The sequence below is a fragment of the Vulpes vulpes genome, chromosome X, assembly GCF_048418805.1.
Source record: "Vulpes vulpes isolate BD-2025 chromosome X, VulVul3, whole genome shotgun sequence".
In the NCBI taxonomy this organism is placed as follows: Eukaryota; Metazoa; Chordata; class Mammalia; order Carnivora; family Canidae; genus Vulpes; species Vulpes vulpes.
In genome coordinates this window covers 97,053,504-97,071,030 of record NC_132796.1, presented here as the reverse complement: position 1 = coordinate 97,071,030, position 17,527 = coordinate 97,053,504, and the positions used below count along the sequence as shown (strand labels likewise).

Genomic DNA, 17,527 nt, shown 5'->3' with positions numbered 1-17,527 from the left:
ACCCAAAAGCATAAGATACCTAGGAATAAACCTAACCAAAGAGGTAAAGGATCTATACCCTAAAAACTATAGAACACTTCTGAAAGAAATTGAGGAAGACACAAAGAGATGGAAAATTATTCCATGCTCATGGATTGGAAGAATGAATTTTGTGAAAATTTCAATGTTACCCAGGGCAATTTACACATTTAATGCAATCCCTATCAAAATACCATGGACTTTCTTCAGGGAGTTAGAACAAATTATCTTAAGATTTGTGTGGAATCAGAAAAGACCCCAAATAGCCTGGGGAATATTAAAAAAGAAAACCATAGCTGGGGGCATCACAATGCCAGATTTCAGGTTGTACTACAAAGCTGTGGTCATCAAGACAGTGCGGTACTGGCACAAACACAGACACACAGATCAACGAAACAGAACAGGGAACCCAGAAATGGGCCCTCAAATCTATGGTCAACTAATATTGAACAAAGCAGGAAAGATTATCCACTGGAAAAAGGACAGTCTCGTCAATAAATGGTGCTGGGGAAATTGGACAGCCGTATGCAGAAGAAGAAAACTAGACCATTCCCTTACACCACACATAAAGGTAAACTGAAAATCAATGAAAGATCTAAATGTGAGATAAGAATCCATCAAAATCCTAGAGGAGAACACAGGCAACACCCTTTTTGAACTCAGCCACACTAACTTCTTGCAAGATACATCCACGAAGGCAAAAGAAACAAAAGCAAAAATGAACTATTGGGACTTCATCAAGATAAGAAGTTTCTGCACAGCAAAAGAAACAGTCAACAAAACTAAAAGACAACCTACAGAATGGGAGAAGATATTTGCAAATGCCCTATCAGATAAAGGACTAGTATCTAAGATCTATAAAGAACTTATTAAACTCACCAGCAAAGAAACAATCCAGTCATGAAATGGGCAAAAGACATGAACAGAAATCTCACAGAGGAAGACATAGACATGGCCAACAAGCACATGAGAAAATGCTCCGCACCACTTGCCATCAGGGAAATACAAATCAAAACCACCATGAGATACCCCCTCACACCAGTGAGAATGGGGAAAATTAACAAGACAAGAAACAACAAATGTTGGAGAGGATGTGGAGAAAGGGGAACCCTCTTGCACTGTTGGTGGGAATGTGAACTGGTGCAGCCACTCTGGAAAGCTGTGTGGAGGTTCTTCAAAGAGTTAAAAATAGATCTGCCCTACGACCCAGCAATTGCCCTGCTGGGGATTTACCCCAAACATACAGAGGCAGTGAAATGCCGGGACACCTGCACCCCGATGTTTCTAGCAGGAATGTCCACAATCACCAAACTGTGGAAGGTGCCTCAGTGTCCCTCGAAAGATGAATGGATAAAGAAGATGTGGTCTACGTATACAATGGAATATTCCTCAGCCATTAGAAATGACAAATACCCACCATTTGCTTCGACGTGGATGGAGCTGGAGGGTATTATGCTGAGTGAAGTAAGTCAATTGGAAAAGGACAAACATTATATGTTCTCATTCATTTGGGGAATATAAAAAATAGTGAAAGGGAATAAAGGGGAAAGGAGAAAAAATGAGTGGGAAATGTCAGAAAGGGAGACAGAACATGAGAGACTCCTAACTCTGGGAAACGAACAAGGGGTGGTGGAAAGGGAGGTGGGCAGGGGGTAGGGGTGACTGGGTGACGGGCATTGAGGGGGGCACTTGATGGAACGAGCACTGGGTGTTATGCTATATGTTGGCAAATTGAACTCCAATTTAAAAAATGTAAAAAGAAAAAAGAAAAACATAAAAATTTTGACAAGTGATCTTGGAAGGACATATTCAAATCCAGGGAACAATTTGAGCAAGGCAAAAAGGAAAACCTGATTGTGCATAGAATGTTTGGCAAAGAGTTAATGCTTTAGTATTATTAGAAGAAAGGGTTGATACTATATATAGAAAACCCTAAACACACCACCAAGAAACCACTATAATTGATAAATGAATTCAGGCTACAGGAAACAAAATCCATATATAGAAATATGTTGCATTTCTATATACTAATAATGAAACAACAGAAAGAGAAATTAAGAAAACAATCCCTTTACGATTGCACCAAAAATAGCAAAATACCTAGGAATAAACTTAACCAATGGGGTGAAATAACTGTACTCTGAAAACTGTAAAACATTGATCATAGACACTGAAGAAATCACAAACAAAAGATATTCCATGCTCATGGAATGGAAAAGCAAATATTGTTAAAATATTCATACTACCAAAGCAATCTATAGATTTAATGCAATCCCTCTCAAAATACCAACAGCATTTTTCACAGAACTAGAATAAACAATCCTAAAATTTGTATAGAATCACTAAAGACCTCGAATAGCCAAAGCAATCTTGAAAAAGAAAAACAAACCCAAGGTATCACAATTCTAGATTTCAAGTTATACCACAAAGCTGTAGTAATAAAAATTGTATGGTACTGGCACAAAAATGGACACATAGATCAATAGAATAGAATAGAATAGTGAGCCCAGAAATAAACCCATGATTATATGATCACTTATTCTTTAGCAAAGGATGCAAGAATATGCAATGAGAAAAAGATAGCCTCTCCAACAAATGGTGTTGGGAAACCTGGATAGCTACATGCAAAAGAAATAAACTGGATTACTTTCTTTCACTATACACAGAAATAAAATTAAGAACTTAAACATGAGACCTAAAGTAATAAATATCCTAGAAGAGAGCACAGGCAGCAATTTGTCTGATGTTGGCCATGGCAACATTTTTCTAGATATGTCTCCCAAGGCAAAGGAAACAAAACCATAAACTATTGAGACTACATCAAAATAAAAAGCTTATACACAGGAAAGAAAGCAATCAACAAAACAAAGAGACAACCTATGGAATGAGAGAAGATATTTGCAAATGACGTATCTGATAAAGGGTTAATATCCAAGAGATATAAAGAACTCATACAACTCAACGCTAAAAAACAAATAATACAGTTAAAAATGGGTAGAAAACATGAACAAACATTTCCCCAAAGAAGGCATCCAGATGGCCAACAGATACCTGAAAAGATGCTCCACTTCCTATATCATCAGGGAAACGTAATTCAAAACCACAATGAGATGTCACCTCACACCTGTCAGAATGGCTAAAATCAGAAACAAGAAATAATGAGTGTTGACAAAGATGTGGAGAAAAAGGAACCCTCCTACACTGTTGGTGGGAATGTAGACTGGTGTAGCCACTGTGAAGAAGGAATGGTGTTTCTTCAAAAAATTAAAAATAGAACTACCATGTGATCCAGTACTTCCACTAGTGAATATTTACCCAAAGACTACAAGAATACTAATTTGAAAAGATATATGAACTACTATTTTTTAAAGTATTATTCCCAATAGCCAAACTATGGAAACAGCCCAAGTGTCTATTGATAGATGAATGGATGCGCATACACACACCCTGGAATATCACTCTATTAAAAAAGCATGAAATCTTGCTATTTGCAACAACATGGATGGATCTAGAGAGTATAACGCTAAGTGAAATAATTCAGAGAAAGACAAATGCCATATAATTTTACTTGTGTGTAGGATTTAGGAAATAAAACAACTGAACAAAGAAAGAAGAGAAAAACCAAGAAACAGACTCTTATCTACAGAGAACAAACCTAAAGGAAGTGGGTAGGGGATAGGTGAAATACGTGAAAGGGTTTAAGAGTACACTTATCCTGATAAGCATCAAGTAGTGTATAGAATTGTTAAATCACTATATAGTACAACTGAAACTAACATAATACTACATTAATGATACTAGATTTAAAATCAAATTAAAAGGACTGATATAGAAGTGTGTAATAGGAGATGAATCTAGAAAGGTAGGTTGGAGATCTGAAGTTGGAAACTTTGAATAGTACACTATGGCATGTGGAATTATGTAGTCTCTGAGAAATGTTTTTCAGATGTTTATAATATATTTCAAACTTCTTAATGATTTGAAAGGATTGGGCTATCTTGAAACACTGTATTTTATCTTTTTTTTCTGGGAATATATCTCAAATTGTACTATAAATCAAGAGAGAAAGAATTATTTTACAAACATCTATTTTGCAGACAACCTTTCAGGAACACATGGTATTCTTTAAATGATGTGAATTTAAAATATATTTTAAACTCAAATGTCTTTGAAATGAATCCACAGTTTTGGACTATACTTGCCATGGCTTCCCTTTTAGCAGAGATAATTGACAGTTAACTATATATTAAATAGACAAACTGTCAGCTTGGTACATGATGCCTTACCTCTGACAAATATCTTAAATTATGGTTGCAATTCTTAGGATCAAATGCAGTAATCAACCATGTCAGTTGTTAGCTATGGCAGGAGAGGGCAATGTGAGTTAGTGGGATGGGAGTGGGGAGAGAATATGAATCACTGAACTACAAAGGAAAGGAACTGGATTCTGGTCTTGCTTTGATTCTGGCTAATTGTGTGATTTTGGAGGAGTCACTTTCCTTTTTTGTTCTTGAGTTTACCCAACTGCAAAATAAACATTTAACTGTAACATTATGTGTGGCTTTATTTATGTTAACATTTTTCAACCAAGACATCTTTATTTGTTGAGAGAAGATTCCGTTTCTTAGAAACCAATTTGTTTCTAGTGGGTTATTACCCTGATCATGTGGCCTATTTATTTGGTTCTGATTGGTAGGAACAAAAAAATAGTTATTTTTTTTCTATGTAGTGCTTTATTGAAAATGACTCAATTCAGTTCCCAAGATAACTGTCTCCCATTTAGAAACTTTGTTCAAGTCTCCTCCTTATTTCTCTTTATTCATTCTGGTGGGTGATCTAATATACTCTTGCAAAAGATTTCTCAAATCTACATTTTTTAGTTTTGACCAATTTTGTGAAATTTGGATTTAAACTTCTAACACCTTTTGGGACATTTTCACTTACTTAGATATCCTGCAGGCACCTCAAACTCAAAAGGTCTCCGAATGAAGTACTCACCCCCAAACAATAAGAATGATGATACAAACAAAACCAAATATAGTTCTCTCCTTATTCCCTAACTCAGTGAATAGTACAGGAAGTACAACTTAACATCACTGGTATCCCCTTCATTTTCCCCAACCCTTAAACCTAATCAGTTACACATGCTTTACAACATCTCTCACTTCTTTCCTTTCATCTCCTACTGCTCCTGTCCTTAAATAGGCCTCAGTCATCTCTGGTCTGTTGCAGGAGCCCCCTGAATGGCTTTACTCTTTCTACTTCTGTCTGCACTCCACATGCCCATCAGAGTCATCTTTCTAAAGCACAGCTGTCATTATGTCACTCTCCTCTTCACAAACTGCCCCTGCATTGTTCATAGAATATAACCCAAACAACTCGAGTTGGCATCTGAAGCCTTCCATAGTCTGGAGGCTTGAGCCTACATTTCCAGTCATTTTCCTCTTGTATCCTATTCTCTGTATTTGAAACCTATCCTATTCTTTTTTGCCTCTATACCTTTGTTGACATATTGCCTTCTACCTGCAATGTATTTCTCTCCAACTCTGCCTGATAAAATCCTTCCATCCTTTAGCTTGTTATGTGTGCTTTCCTTAAATATTTTGAAATTCTTGGTTATGAAATTCTCTTTATTGATGATATTTCCTACTAGACTATTTACCTACTCCTGTTTATTACTCCATGCCAACCAGCCACAATGACTGTTCAGCTCTAATCCCATACTTCATGCCTATCACCAACAACTACTCATTGGCATTTCCCATCACCAAAGTATCTACCAGACATTCCTACTGCAAGCAGCCATGCAAGCATCCATTAGCAGTGGCCACATCACTGGTTCCCCCGGTACTAATTATATTTAGCACACTTCCTTGCTACCACCTTTCCCCTATTATGTCCTTAATTTTCTGGGCTGTTTTTGCTCATACTCATTCCTCTGCCTAGAGTACTTCCACTCTCTTGTCTCTCCCAGGCTCACTCTTCATCTAGATAATACCAACTCACCTTTCATTTCTCAGCTTACATTGGCCTCTCATAGTAAGTTAGTACCTCATTTTATTTGTCTTTTATTTTTCCTTCACAGACTATTACATATTTTAATCACTTAATTAATTGCCACCATTTAAGTTCTGTTAGGGTACATTTATATCTTGTTCACCACTGTATCCCTCAAGACCTAGCATAGTTCCTGGCCCATAATCAGTGTTCAAACAATATTTGTTGACTGACTGACAGGCTAGGTCACTCTTTATTTTTCAGCTAGTCCTTCAGAGTGTTCTGGTGGTGTGAATTAAATTGAACCTTGAGGTATTTATTTTCCCATTGTCTCCCCACCCATTGGCCAGGGACCTGATATTCCCACTGTTCCTTACTCTTCTGTGTTGAGGCTTTACAGACACCTGTGAGATGCAAAACTAGTGGCCATTGATTATTACCAGCAAAAAGGACTTAGCCTAGATCAGAGCCCTTTGGGATAGACATTAAGCCATAGGTTATGATGGTAGGGGAGGACATAACTTGGCAGAAAAATCCTACAGCATAAATTCTGGGGAGGGTGTGTGAGAGCAGTGCCCAAGCACTCAGTGCAAGGATATTGATGAACTAGGGTGGGGATAGGGATGGAGAGAGGCAGTGATGCTATAAACCAGGCTCACTTAGCTTAAGTTAAGATATGTGTACATTATTTTGGTTTCTATATGGGAATTTATTGGCAAAAATTGGGGCTTTTTGTGGGAAATAAAAATTCTAACCTTTTATCAAATGACACTGTGAGATTTATAATTAGATAATAGTGGCTGTCTCCTGAGGGGACTGTCAGTTTGCAAATGATTCTCACCAGATTATGGTGAGATCAATAGGAGCTGAATAATTAAAATTCGATACTACTATGTCTCTCTCAATAACACTGTGGAGAATGATGTATGACAGATTTAATTGAATTTGTCAGACACCATGGCTACATGCATAGATCACCGGGGATATTTTTAGAGTTATGTATTTGATTTTCTGATGAAACTTGCAATAGGCCTTTTTAACATTTGAGGTTCCTCCTGAGCCTTGCACTATTGTGCTCTGGGAGTGTTGACAAGGCCAGGGAGCACTGACCTGACTTTGTGCCAAACGTCAAAAAGTCTAAACATAGTGGAAAGGCAGAGGTTGCTGCTAACTACACAGAAAAAGTTAATTTTGGGGGGTAAAAGGTCCTAAAAGGCAAACCCCACTTTTTACTACCTAATAATTGTTTTCTCATAGCATTTTATTATTAGCCACTGAAGAGAGAATTCTGGAATAACTCAAGTGACTTGAGTTCTAGTTCCAACTCTGACATGCACTAGATCTGTCACCTCCAAAAGTCACCCAAATCTCCCATATGCAGGATGATAGAGTGATGCCATCTGTTTACCTTTTCCGCCTCACAATATTATCAGGGACAAATAAAATAGGAAGTTTTAAAGTGCTTTGTAGACTGTGGCGGACTATGAACATGTAATGTGTTGCATATTATTTTTAACATTTGTTCATTCATCAATCCATTCATTTCCTTATCCATTTAATCATCCATCCACCATTAATTCAATGGACTTTTACTAAGTGTGAACTGTGCCAAGCTCTGCATAGTCCTTTTTGAGGGACACCATGTCTAGTGACAGAACAAGCCAATATACGTTAAGTGCTATAAATTGCTACAGGTATTATGACAGAATCATGTACTGGTGTGGGGCACAAATTAGGCCATGGTGATGACATCAGGAAAGGTTTGAAAGAGAAGTTAGCATGACATGAGTTGTGAATATTGGGTGGGAGTTCACCAGGCAGATGCGGGTGCAGAACATTTAAGGTAGAGGGAGCAGTATAAACAAAGGCACAAAAACATGAAATGTTCTAGTGTGCTTTGGCAACTCCATATAGTTTGGTGTGTTTGGAGAGCTGAATCTGGAGAAGTAGGTGGGGTCGGTTCATGAAGTGCTTTGTGCATCATTTGAGGGTACTGGATCTTTATGTCTAGTGAAGTGGGAAGCCACTGAAGGGCTTTAATTTAAGCAAGGGAGTGAAATAAAGAGATTTGCATTTGAATTAGAATCCTCAGCAGCAGTGTGGAGGGAGTATTAGAAGTGGCAGGGTAGAGGCAGTAAGACCAGTTAAAAGCTTATTATGATGGTTCTAGGGAGCAATGCAGTGGTTCTGAATTACAGATTTAATCCCTACATGAATGATGACTTAGTCATTTCAGTGGAGACAATGGGAGGATTTTAGACAAACTCCTCTTCTGTGACAACTTTTGAATTTCCCTCCAACTCTGGTTCTCTATCCATTATTCAGTCTGAGATACTGGGTCTATCATTCTTCTATTTGCACAAATCAGAAACGTGCCCCCTTCTAACCCGTGGCATCCAATAGTGCTGATTATACCTCCAAGGAACACAAAATAAGCAAGATTAGTATGAAAAGTGTTTGAGAATCTTTTTTAAGCTGATGGGAAAAGACAGGATCCATTTTTGGTGCATTAAGTATCCTGAAGACAAGCCAGTTCTTTTTGTCTATTGAAGGTGGTAGGGGGTAGTGATTTACAGAATCTCTTTTTTTTAAAGATTTATTTATTTATTTATTCATGAGACACACACACACACAGAGCGTGAGAGAGAGAGAGAGAGAGAGAGGCAGAGACACAGGCAGAGGGAGAAGCAGGCTCCATTCATGGAGCCTGCGACATGGGACTTAATCCCGGGACTCCAGGATCACACCCTGGGCTGAAGGCAGCGCTAAACCGCTGTGCCACCAGGGCTGCCCTGATTTACAGAATCTTATATCCATACAACTTACTTTGCTTTCTCTTACAGGGTTCAGGTGGGCGTGTTTCATCTATTTTTCATTATTATTTTGTTTTTTAAAGATGTGTTTATTTTTATTTGAGAGAAAGAGAGAGAGAGAAAGAAGAGGCAGAGGGAGAGGGAGAGAGACTCCTCAAGCAGGCTTCCTGCTGAGTGTGGAGCCTGATGCAGGGCTTGTTCCCAGGGCAAGCTGATCATGACCTTAGCTGAAATCAAGAGGCAGTTGCTTAACCACCTGAGCCATTCAGGTCACTTATTTTTAAATTCAGCAGACACTTTACTCTTTTAAAGAACTCTTTTTCTGGTTTACTCACTGTTATGCTTAGGTGCCAAATGCGCTTTGCTCATTATCTCATTTATGTTACCCAATTTTTTCTTTTCACAAATGTTTATGGAACTGGCATCTTAAAAACGTAGACAGCTGTGTACATAGTAGGATTTTACAGACTCATAAGGTGTCAAAGCTGGAAGGGACCTTAAGGATTATCTGTGCCATGGCCCTCAAAACAATGTGGTCAGAAACACAAATCTGGATGAAAATATCTCTCTTCTACCACACACAAGCTTTACAGATTTATACAAGTCACATAACTGCTCAGAACTAGTGTTCCTTATCTATAAAGTAGGCATTTTAATAACTGCTTAGGAAGATTAAGGGAATGATTGATATAAATAGCCTTGAGCACATTGTCTAACACATGGTAAGAGTCTATAAATTTTAGTTCCTTTGATCTTCCTCTCATTTTATTAATAAAGATACTGAGACTAAGAGAAAAGTGACTTCCCTGAAGTCAAATAGCTAGATAGAGCCCAAATTAGAACACAGGTTTTCTGTTTCCTCATTCATATTTGTAGTTATACTTAGAATCTCCCTGCTCTGGTGTAGGAACAGGTAGAGGGTGGAGGTTGGAAAGACTTTGTGTTGCTGGCCTAGGAGATAGGGACAGAGAAGAGGGAGGCGTGGAAGGACAGGGAAGCCAGTGAAGACAGACTTCCCCTCCCTCCTAATTTTGCTAAGGGCTCTAAGGGCTGCTTTCATCCTAGAAAATGATGTGGTCTCATTTATCATTAATGATTTCTACTTATGAGTTTGTCTATTGTCAGCACACAGGGCTGCTAGAGATAGGGATACACCTGATCCCTAGAGGACCTTCCTAGCAACATGTTGCATGCTAGGAGGAGTTAGCTGGAAGGAGCCATTAGCATCTGGGGAATAATTGGGAAATGACCGGATTCCTGAGATTGTTAGAAAAAGACATATGAATGAATCCCCAACAATTAATAACAAGCAGAACTTGACAGTTGTTTCAGAGTGAGCTGCCTTGAGGTCATTCAGATATTTTTTCCATATTTCAAATATAATGCCATTGGGAGACTGAAATTTATTTTAAGAGCCATTATTTACAGCTCAAAGCTACAACAAATGGCAGTGATGTTGGATGTTTCACATTTGGATACTCCTAAGGTTGTTGCTTTCAGACATTTATTGTCTACTCTGTTTATAAATATTTACTTTCATGAACATTATTGCACCATGGCTCAGTTCTTATTTTTCCAATATGAGCAGAGTCAGGGTTATGTCAGTAAACACAATAAAAAACACATCTTGATGTTGTTGACCATGAATCTCTGAGGTCTTAGGTGGAGTAGGCTCTCCTTAATTCACTTTGTTTGCCTACATAAAAGACTCTATTGTTATCCCTCCCTGCCTCCCATCTCTCATCTTTTACTGGTAGATTATAAAATATAGTTGATAACTTGGTATCCTTCCTATAGCAAAGTAACAGCATTGATTTATAGTTAATTAGAAAAGATGTGTCATTTGAATCGTGTCTCTACTGGTGGGTCGTGGGTTTTTTCTGAATCAATCATACTTTTTTTTGGTCGTCTTAGTATCCAGCCATAAATAACTGTCAGTTAGCCAGGGTTAGAGTTTAGCCTGTGATTAGTGTTAGGGGCTCAGTCTGGGGCCAGGATTAGTTAGGTGCCAGGGGACACAGTGAAAATAACTGGATTGTTTACCATTGATGGAATGATTAGTTCAAATTGCCCCCAATTGGATTTTTCCTTAAACCCCAAATAGCATATACTTACATGATCTGGCACCTGCCACATTCTACTTAGAGCACAACCTTGAGGGAAGAAAGCCAGAACTGTAAGGTAGAGGGCAAAGGAAGAAGGAAAGGAAGGTCAGAAGCAAGCCTAGTCTAATTCAACACATAGGTCAGCTGTCACTGTGGGATGCCTGAGGACATCAGATCCTATCAGATGGACTATGCAGGAAATGAACATGAAGACTGAGGAATCTCAGAAACAAACCTCACATACTTCACAACTTTTTCTTTCACAACTTCTGTAGAATCTAGCAGTTCTGTCTGGTGGTATTTTAAAAGGAGGCATTTTAGAATATCACATGTGGAATGACATCTGTGATGTTTGTTTTCTCCATCCTTGAAACCATGGGCTATTTTGGAGTGTTAACCACCTTGAGCAATCTCCTGGTCCCATTGGTAGTGAGGATCTTTGCATGTGAGTACTTATAATCTGATCACGTAGCATGCTATTTAACCTGGAGGTCTGAGCCTGCTGCCAGGCCTCTCACTTGGGAGAGGACAAGTCTTTCACTGGCTGCTGGATGTGATAATCAGAGAAGGTAAAAGGTCTCTGAGGAAAACCCTTTTAAAAGTATGCAACTTTAGTGTCACTACAGATGCCTACTGCAGCTTTGTAAAGAAAACAGGAAATGCCCTTGGTGTCTGCCAGGGGACATATGCTAGAACACAGTTGCGATGGCAGCCAATTTAACAATGCTTTGGTGAAGAATCAGGCAGTCCAAAAGGATTGTGGCTTAGGAATGCAGTAAATAGTGGTTACCAAAACTATCCTAAAAGTTTGTTGAATATGGAGATGGCAGGGCCTTATGTGGAGATTTTGATTCATTCCATCTAGAATGGGACTGGGGAGCCTGTATGTTTAACAAGTGCCTCAGGGAGTTCTGATGGTATCGATGCTCAAAACTGATGCAGTAAGAATTCATTATTTCAAATTCTTGTATTGGGCTTTGTGGTCATTCTGATATGAGTTGAACTGAAACTTCTGTTGGGATCTGTGATGAGAGGGTCACGTTAGCAGTGGAACACTGCAAACAAGTTTAAAACGTGGAGAACAGTTTACCTACATAGAATACCCTGATTCTAGGAGAAAGAAACGTTAGCAAGCACTGTCAGATTATTGCTTTTTGTACTAAAAATTACTACTCAAAAAAATAAAATAAAAAAATAAAAATTACTACTCTATGTACATTTCTGGTAAATTTTTTTTCTTTCTTTGTAGTATATTCCATAAGGGCCTCTCATATGCAATCATTTCTTTTCTAAATTTAGCTTAGTATTTTTTAGGTTTTATTTATGAGAGAGAGAGCAAGTGAATGAACAAGCACGGGTAAGAGCAAGGGAGAGGGGCAAGCACCCTTCACACTGAGCATAGAGCCTGATATGAGGCTCGATCTCAGAACCCTGAGATGCTTAACTGACTGAGCCACCCAGGTGTCCCTCCAAGTTTAGGTTAATATTGAATGACAGAATAAAAATCTGCTTCTGGTTTAAAAAAAAAAAGTCCATAATTAGACTGACTGGATTGACTTCTTCACAGTATAGTAGAATTACAGGTAATGAAGTTGAGGGTATAAAGGGGAGATCAGTAGTTGAATTGAAGGAAAGATTGACTTCAAATAAAGGACTTTTGTGCATCTTGATATAGAGATCTCTACTAATATCTGCCCCACCCCTAGCAAAATCCCATTTTTATCAAGCTCAAAGCATTAAAAGCCAGAAAAGAGGAAAGGAAAAAGGAGGGGTGGGAGTGAGAATGTAAGAAAGAGAGAAAGATAATCAAAGGGCTATCTAGTGAGTCTGAACAAGCTTCTGAGTTCTTTGGATTTTTTTGCTTTGGTGTTGTGGACTTCATCAACTTTCTCCAACACTGACTTCCTGTTACAGTCTAGACATAGGAAGGGGGTATATAGGAATATGGAAAAAGAGGAGCAGCCAGACCAAGCCCAGCAGATCCTCCATAGCCCATTCTTTAGCAGCATCCTGATACTGTCCCTGCACCTGTCCTGGGTGTAGTACTCTTCATATATAGTACCATAATCTGGTTTGCTGACTATTTCCCTGTCCATAAGCTAAAGCTCACAGGCCCAATCAGCAATTTGTTTTAAATTTGGCAGGGGCAGCAGAGACTAATGTATATATAATTAGCTGGCAGCTAACTTAATTATATGAAATTGTGGTCCCAAAATAGAGAAGCCTGATTGAATAAAAACTAGGGAGTTTGGGGACTTAAATAACATAAAGATTGTGGAAGGGGCAGGTTGTGGGTTATAGATGGTTGGGAAACTACCAAATTTCCTGATTCTCTTGTATCTCCACAAGTACGAGGAATACATAGCAAGGATGTAAGATAGATGGGGAAAGTAGACTTTGGTTGCCTATCATAATTGGCAGTCATAGGTATCTTAGTCTCTTTTTTTAATGGTACACATCATAGCATTGTTTAGGACAGTGCTTTTCAAGCTGTAATATATATAGAATCTTGTTAAAATACAGATTCCAGTTCTGTAGGTCTGGTAACAGGTCTGATATTCAGCATTCCTGACACTTCCCATTGTATGAGTGGGGGCAACTGGGCAAGGCTTCAGGGAAGAGTTATGTCTTGAGCAGGGCATTGAACAATAGAATTACATTTAGACAGGCTATAATGGTGCAGACATACATTGTGTAGTGCAGAGGAATGGGAGAGACTTATGAAATAAGGGCTCTGAGGATGGGGTAAACATATGTGGGCGGGACAATGAAAAGCTGATCTTTGCAGGATAGAAGTCTCATTTGAGGAAATAGATGAAGCTAGGATTGAGTTGGCAACATGGGGGCATTTCATGGAAGAGAGTCTTGAATACCAATCTGAGGAGTTTGAGCTTTGTACTGTAAATAAACAAAAAATCAATGAAGGATTTTGAGAGAGGAATAACAATCTGGAAGTGGTGCCTTCAAAAGAACTAATCTTACAGCAGTCCATAGGATGGATCAAAAGAAGAGAACCTTATAGGAAGGTAAAAGATCAATTGCAATAAGACAGGATGAGGCCCTGGATCAGGGTGGCAATAGAGTTTGAGAAGCAAGTCATCAGACTGGGAAACAGACTGACTGATTGAAGCCTCCCCTGTGTCTTTCTGCCGCTCCTTTATATCACCTCATTCAGAAGAGGTAAGAGGCTATGGGCCAAATTTATCTCACTAGTGCATTTTTAAAATATTTTATTTATTCATGAAAGACACACACACAGAGAGAGAGAGAGAGAGAGAGAGGCAGAGACATGGGCAGAGGGAGAAGCAGGCTCCCTGCAGGGAGCCCAATGTGGGACTTGATCCCGGGTCTCCAGGATCAGGCCCTGGGCTGAAGGCGGCTTAAACTACCGAGCCACTCGGGCTGCCCTCACTAGTGCATTTTTGAAGCTCTTGTTAAACTCCTGAAAATCACACTGTGAAATGAGATGGCTACAGTGACCTTATGGGAGAACATCCCTCTCTTGTATTGCCAGAGGGGCTGAAAGGTGATGTTCTAAATTTTATATGAAATTCTGAAAGAATGGGACAAATGGTGGCCAATAAGCCTTGTGAGACAGTAACTACTGCTGAAACACAAGGTCATAGTCAGACCTTGGAGAAGCTAGAAATGAAGAAAGCAATTTAGGCTGGATTTTATTTACAAGGTAGGTGTAATTGGAGACCATACAGACAAGAGCTAGGCTATAAATATAGATTTCATCCAGAAGCTATTTGAGGACAATACCTGATATGCTGTGGGAATGAAGGGTTAAGAGGAAGAAGTAATTGTGGGTTTGGTCCTTTCAGAATTTGTGAGGCCCTCGCCTGATTGGCCAAATGTTCCTCTGCCCTTTCGATACCTACATTGTGTCCCCACAGTGTGATAGCATCCCTAGTGTTCATTTCATTCAGAAAAGTGACATATGCCCCTATTCCTGGGCTGTGAATTGAACATGACACTAAAAATCCTCTTCCTCTGTCTATAAGTCCCTCCCATCATTAATCTGCCATGAGACCTGAAAATGCCCACTATGCAAGTCATTCTGTGAAGGAACAGGGCCCTGTGAAAAGGTAAGTATGTTAAATTAAGAGGAGTTACTTCAATAGAGATTGTTTTTACTATCACCTTAGCATAGAGAGAACCTCAAGGGAATGGGGATATAGGGCAAGTAAGTTGTGGTAACCGGAAGCAGGAAAGTTTTGGGTGATGAGATAGTGTTGGGAAAAGACTCTCTGATATGCATGTAGATGGTACTAGATAGGTAAGGGCCACTGCTGGGTGTGGAAAGATGAAAGATTTGTATCAACTTACATATGTTCCCGGATCAGCTCATAGAAGCCTCACAGCCAAGGAGCAGCAATCTTGAGAAAGTCTTAAGTTTGAGGTCTGGTAAGTGACAGTTTTCTATTGAAGGGAGGCTGGTGAAATGTGCTGTTTGATAGGTATCTTGCCAGGCATTAGACTTTTGTGATAAGAGCGTTAATTCATATCATAACAGTATGTTTCTGCTGGGATGAAAAATAACCTGCTAGACCTTAATGAAAGAAATTTACTGTGAGACTAATATATGTGAATATACCTCCCCTAGATTCCTTTGTAGCACTAAGAAGTGGAACTGAGGGGAAATTTTAGACTGTGAACAATGTGAGAGCTCCTATTACCTGGCAGATTCAGCATTTGATAGATGTTTGTTGAATGAATGAATGAATGAATGAATGAATGAACAAAATTCACATTTAGTGAAGAAAGCACTAAATTTAAAGCTATAAGGTCTGGGTTCAAATTTCTGCACTGCTATTGGATCTTGGGACTTTTTTTCTTTCTCTGGGCCTCATTTTCTTAATATTTAGAATGAGAATAATGATACTTGTCCTGCCTCCCTCGCACAGTTATGGGAAAAATAGTATATACAAAGAAATTTTCATTTGGAGACCCCTAAAATAGAGGTGGCATGGGCTGATTAAGGATGGCTGTTTTGGTGCTTGCTAAGATAAAAGTATCTCCGGAACTCCTTAATGGAAGGTCACTAGACCTGCGCTCTGCCCCTGTAGGTGTATCTCCTATAAATAAACCTCTGTGCTGTCCAAAATCCAGTCCTAAACTCCTATGCAATCAGTGTACTAATCAAATTCCTGTTCTGCCTGGCTAGCCTGCTTTCCTGAGTGACAGAGAGCCTGAGGAGCATTGTGGACTTTGTATGCAATATCATGGGAAAACATCAGCCAGAAAGCTGTGCTGTGTCCTCTGTGGGCACAGTCATCCCTCCAGAGATGAAAAAGTCATCTCGGGATATTTTGTCGATATCCTCAACTGTCTTCATGATGACACTGTCCCAAGGGAGAGAGTGGGAGGACAAGAATAAGAGAAGAATGGGTCCCCCTTTCTCTTTCTCTTCCTCTCCCCTCACCTTATGATTCACAAGGAGCAGTTGATTTGACTTTTAATCAGTTTCCTCTTTGTGTCCTTCTCCTTTCATCTGACTTCTCACTCCTCACCTTGGGCTCTGCTCAGTTTATCTCAAAGGAAGCTCCCTCACATTCCCTTTCTTGGACACATTGTACAGAGCCCCTATTTAAATGGATGCTTTGTTCTCAGGGTTAGGAGAGAGTAGGTGGGATGATTTAAAAATCCTGCTCAGAGTCCTTGAGGAAGCAGACTGGAGTAGCTTGCAGAAGTCAATAGGCTTGTTGTAAGCAGGCCATTGTGTGTTCCAGCACAGGCTGCTGAAACAAATCAATTTCAATTTACTTGTCCGGCAAAAGGAGCCATTATTTAGAACTGAATGGCCAGAGCTCCCATAATATATTGTGAAAACTTATTGTAGTTTTTACTGAGAACTAGCTTATGATGAAATTATTTGTTTAGAAGCAAAGTGTAGATGTTTACAGAATATAAATTCTGGAGGTATTGATTAGAGGCAGTTGAAGAATGAGCCACATTTCTTTTCTAAATGTGGTGGCTGGGTGATATTCATCCGACATTGATATCAGAGTACACTGCTGGCTGGAAAGCTGGCAGGATCCTTATTGTGACAACAAGCACAATTAACACTAGGGGAGAGTGCTAGTTAGGGAGATACGATATTTAAGGCTGAAGTTCATTCACCTTTAAAGAACGAGTTGGCTCATAAATTTGGCTCCCTTACATTTTCCCTTGCAAGAATGTCTGCCCCTGCCTTTATATTTTATGTTAGCTATATCGCTTTGTATATTACCAGTAAATTGTTGAAACTCCCTGTGGGAGTAACATTTAAGTCTTGATTCACTAAAGTTTTGTGTTTCTCTTTCTGCACAGTTTACGTTGAAAACAACAATGCATTAGGTTTGAGATGTGGACATCTTAAATATGCCTCTCCTCCAAATTGACTGATGATGTATATGTTTTTTAATTTATCAAGTTTTTTCTGTGCATCTTTTGTAACTTCTGATTACTGCTCCTTTGGAAAGTAGCTACAGTTTTTATTGTATATATTGTGTTTTTCTGTTGAAGAATGTCTTTCTACCTCTTCCACGAGGAGGTTTTCATGTTTTCTACAAAGTTCAGATATATTTACCTTTTGCCATCATTGGGGTC

At 39.1% G+C, this 17,527-nt stretch overlaps 1 protein-coding gene and 1 pseudogene across 1 annotated transcript in view; both read left to right on the top strand.

Annotated features, from left to right (window-relative positions):
* SMARCA1 (SNF2 related chromatin remodeling ATPase 1) overlaps window positions 1-17,527 on the top strand; it is a 1,054,017-nt gene that overhangs the window by 504,426 nt on the left and 532,064 nt on the right. The gene's annotated exons all lie outside the window — the stretch shown is intronic.
* LOC112934658 (Y-box-binding protein 1-like) overlaps window positions 11,309-17,527 on the top strand; it is a 45,614-nt pseudogene continuing 39,395 nt past the window's right edge.